This window comes from Gavialis gangeticus, unplaced genomic scaffold (genome assembly GCF_001723915.1).
Source record: "Gavialis gangeticus isolate Ggan-Ray unplaced genomic scaffold, GavGan_comp1, whole genome shotgun sequence".
Lineage (NCBI taxonomy): Eukaryota > Metazoa > Chordata > Crocodylia > Gavialidae > Gavialis > Gavialis gangeticus.
In genome coordinates, this window is record NW_017728997.1 from 53,229,048 (window position 1) to 53,234,165 (window position 5,118).

A 5,118-nucleotide genomic window follows, 5' to 3' on the forward strand; every position below is an offset into this window, starting at 1 on the left:
AGTACTTACCAGCTCAGAGTGGCTGCAGCTCCCTGCTGCAGCCACCCAGGACTGCCTGAATCATCAAAGCTTTCTGAATCTTTTCCTAATTAAATTCATCCCCTGATTCAATTTGGATTTGGAGATTAGGTCACCAAATAAGGCCAAATCTCCTCTGAATCAAATCACCACCTGAAGCTTCGCACAGCCCTACTGCTAAGTTAAGGATTTGCTTCCTTGAGACCATGAGAAGGAGGTGTTGTCATGTGCCCAAGTAACAGGACTGGCAATTGGAAGACCTGCGTTAAACTTCTGCTTCTGTCACAGGCAAGAAGCTAAATTGCTCACCTCTCCATTTACATCCCTAGTTACTAGAATAAAGTGCATCAGTGACTGCAAGGGCTCAGGTACAAGAACAATGGTAGTATAAATTATTAGAGAGAGAGAGATCATGATCCTCAACTTTTGTTATCCATAGAGAGAGGTGAGAATGCTCATCAGTAGGCCTGAATATTACGTGCAATAATAGCCAGGATTTTGATATTTGTTCCATGGAGAGATTTTCATCCTTTCATTTCATTGTTTTATTCATAACTGAGTAAAACAACCCCCGTGACGCATCTTCTAAAAAAGTAACTGCAGTTGGTTTACACTTTATGGCATTTAGAAAATCATTTAGATTTCAGGTACTATGGTTAGGAAACTGAACCTACCCACTTGGAAAGCAAATGTTCTAGCAAAGGGAAGCACTGATAAGCTATCCTTCCCACATTGCCATTATCCATATGCATTACCATGTCCTGAACTGTATTTTAATGTGCTGGGTCACTGGCCTTTTCCTGAAAAAACACTTGCAGTCCCAGCTAGCTTGGGCAATTTTCTGCTATTGAACTTTTGTTTATGCAATCCTGACTGAAATTGTGGAGAGCCAAGATAAATTATTTATAATCTATCTTAATGCATGACTTTCCTAGGGGTTGCAAATGGAGACAAAACACTCTTGTTCTGCCCTTGGAGGGAAAAAAATCAGATACAGAATGGTGTGGTCATGCTGTAAGTATCCTAGAGATGGCTGTAGGCATGAACGCTGTGTATCCCTGGAGGCTGAGGGGGGCACGGTGACCACACACAGGTGGTGGTGGCAGGGGCATGGCAGCGGCAAATGGAGAGCTCCTGCAGGCGGCTACAGTGATGTCAGTGGTGGGGAGGGGCGAGTGCCGACAAGTGGTTAGCAACCACCCGCAGATGTCACCAGCAACAATCAAGGACCGCCCACAGATGCTGCCGGCAGTGATGGCAGCAAGATGGGGAGGGGTTGGCAAGCACCGCCAACAGTGTCAGTGGCACTTTTTGCAGGGGGTGCATTGCCAAGTTCAGGGGGTGCACACTCTATGCGTCACCAATGGCTGTAGGTATGAAAAGGTACCATTAAGGTTTCAAACCAACCAGGCCACAGATATTGTAAGAACAGAGACTGCATTACCACAGAAGCAGAACAAAGCTTTTAGAGGCAAAAAATGCTTTATAGATCTTTATTGTAAAGGAACTGCAAGTTAACTCTTTTTTCCCCCTTTGGTAAATTGGAACCACAGAAATTTAGTAGAAGTACTTGACTACCTTTGAATGATTTTAAAAATCCTAGCATTAGTGGTCAAATGCATGACATACCACATTAGTATATTCTCCCACTGGTATAGCCCACTGTTGCAGGGCACTAAGGTGCCTGCTCCTAGAAGACCAGAAATTGCCTGGGGAGAGCCCACAGGTGCAGGTTACCAGGGCAACAGGCTAGTCAGCAAATTAGCCTTCCCCCCCAACCTGGTCAGCTGACCAGAAGAGGCAGGGCCCTGGGCCCATATAAACCCCAGGCTGGAACTAGGGAAGGCAGTTCTCTGCCAGTGGCCAAGGGGGAAGGAGCCCTTCTAGAGGAAGTGAAGGGAAGAGGCCTGACTGTAAGTTCTGCTCCTGGTAATGTTAAGGGGCAGAGCACACCTTGTGCAGCTTGAGTTATGGTATAGCCTAGGGGCTTGCATTTTTACTTTTGTTTATAACACTGGTGGTTTGGGCGAGGCTATTGGGGAAGGAGGAGGCTTCATTAAGGGGCCCCACTACAGTGTGGGGACTCTGGCACCAGAGATGGCACAGTGTTTGGGGGTGAACAGACCCCAGTGCCAGAGAGGGCACAGGGTTCGGGAGTGAACAGACCCCGACATCAGTGTGGGCACAGAGCCTGACAGGGCTGTGGAGAGCCCAGCGCCAGCGTGGGCACAGAGCAAGACAGGGTCATGGAGAGCCCTGTGATGACCTGAGGGCCGAGTGAAACCAAGGCCTCGGAGGAACGCTGTGTCAATACCATCTGTGAGGCTTGGGGTGTGGTAAAGGGGCAGTTTGGAGCCACGCATATAGCCCATATGGCTGGGGTGTCCCGAGACATCCATTGTGAAATGGAACCCACAAGGGGTCTGGGAACCCATGGGGTTCAGAGGATCTATCAGAACCGTGTCCAAGTAGACTTGAAGGCAGCCTCCCTGTTTCTTATAATTACATCAAGATGTTGCAGGCGAGAATAGAGGGTGCCCATTGGGCCGAATTGACATGGTCGAGGGGGCCTAAGAGTAACATGGCCATCCTTGGGGACCGCATCCCGTGACACCCACCCTGACTGTACCATATGCTTACAATATTAGATGGACAAGGTTCTCTGGGTAAATGTGATACCTTTTATTAGACCACCTAAATAGTTGGAAAAATTGTTCTTTGCAAGCTTTCGGGTACAAACACCCTTCTTCAGATGTAGGGAGACTCTCCCTATGCCTGAAGAAGAGTGGTTGTACCAGAAAGCTTGGAAAGAACAATTTTTTGAACTATTTAGTTGGTCTAATAAAAGGTATCACATTTACCCAAGGAACCTTGTCTGCCTATGTCCTTAGATCAGCAGGGCTACAACAATCATGCCCGAATATTAGATGGAAACGCTCTATGATTTGTCTAAGGTTGCAGCAAATGGTTCACAAAGGACTTAGCTTAACCAAAGCTAACAGTCTTATAAATTCCACAGCTTGGCTCATGATAGAATGCAGTTGAAATCAGTGGAACCAAACTGAAATACAGTAGAACTCAGATCATTAGTATCTGGAGAGTTTCAAACCTACTTAATTCATAGGGGGGTGCTGAATTATGAACGAGCTACTCAGCTGTTCACTATACATTTGCCTTCAAAAGGATCCACTTCTCTACTTACGCAGAGCTCATCAGCAGGTGTCACACGTTCCCATCTTTTGGGGAGTAAGGTAAGTAACTGTACCGTACTTCTACTGTAATACAGTATCTTCTAGGATTGTTACTGTATTGTATCTCAGTTTAAGCATGTCAATGTGAGTGTAACAGGGAACCTGAGCCCTGTTACTAGGAAGCATGGCGGCTCCTTTAAGAACAGCACTTTCAGGGCACAGCAAGCCAGCAGAGCCAGGGTTAAAAGATGAGCCTGGCTGGCTGGTCAGCTGATGGGGGCGTCAGGTGATCAGAAGAGAGCTCAGCCCAGAGCTATATAAACCCTGGTCTGAGCTGGCCAGATGGTGGCCGGTTGAGAGGATGAACTCCTGAGAACTCCCAGAGAAGCTGTGGCAGCTTTTCAAGGGAGAGCAGCAGACGGTGGGACACAGAGACAGAGCCATGAAACTGTCTCTGATTGCCTTCTTTCCCTTTATTTTGTTATAGCCCAGGGGATTACTGTTTGTTTCATTTGTAAACCGGTGGTTAGTGGTTGAGGCTATAGGGGAGGTGGAGACCTCATTAGCGTCCAAAGGGCGCAGCTGCAAAGGGGCTGAAAAGCCAAGCACCACAGGGGTACAGCGGACAAGGGCAGGGGTCTAGTAGGGGTCTAGGGCCTTAAAGCTGGGCCTGACATGGTAGGTTGGGGCTAAAGTGCCTAGCCATATAAAAAGGGGATGGGGCTGGGTAGGCCAAAGCCTCAACAGAGTCTGGGGAAAATTGTAGAGGGCCACGAGCCCAGAGCATACTAAGGGATTAAAGCCTTGAAGCCTGGCCCTATCTAGTTGGTGGGCCTAGATAGAAAGGGACAGAGGTTAAGTAGGCTGAAGCTCCAACAGCAACATACAGCTAACACCTGCAAGGCATGGGGCACATTAAGGGAAGGTCAGATCATGCTATTAGCCTGTAAGGCAAAAGCCCCTTACCTTGGTGAGCGAGAGCATAGATCTCGCCTGGAAAGCCCTGGGGCAACCTCTGCTTCAAGAACCAAGGAACATCAAGTTGTGGCAGGAAAGCAACAGGGAGTTTGTTCCCAGAGGAAAACTGAGATATCAAGGGCCTTTGGGGGCCTTTGTAGACTCTAAAATGCCACTGAAGATGCCACCCTGTTACCATGAGAAAATGGTAGAGAAAAATATATAAACACCCATATTCCAAAAGAAAAGCCTACTGCTCTAACTCCTGCCATGCAACACCCCAACAATATTAAAGTGACTTTGGAACAGGTTTTTTTAAAAGCTATTCAAAATCTGTCTTGCATTGCTATCAGTGGATGTCAGATACCCTTAGCCCTTATACAAATCTGGAAAAGCAACTTTAGCACAGTATTGTGTGTTAACAATTTCTGCCTCAGGAAAATTTTCCTGGCATGCATACAACACTGTACAAAGGCAGCTACACTACTTCCAGGTCAGGAGGTAGCACATAGAGCAGTTCAGTGTGTTACATTATACTGCTGCCTGGCACCATATTTATCTGAAACAAATCCAATCCATTATCCCAACTGATGGAAGTCAGCACCAGATGTTTCAAAGAAAGGTACAAAACCCTACAGTAGGCAAATGTAAAAGATATAACCCACACATTGCGCATGTCTACATGAGACTCTTTACTGAGCAGTAGGGCAAATAACTGCACAGTAAGCATCACAGTCTACATGTGCAGATACTTACTGCATAGTAATGTGCTCTAATCATGAGTTAATTTGCTACCTGTAAATACAAGTAACAAATTAATTCCCAAATAGTTACTGTGCAGTAACGCATGTGTAGATGCTGACCAGGAGCAAATTTGCTCCCAGTCAGCCCCACCACTAGGGGGCTACCTGCAGCCCAGCCCCAGGGCCACAGGTCTGGGAGTTTCTCCAGG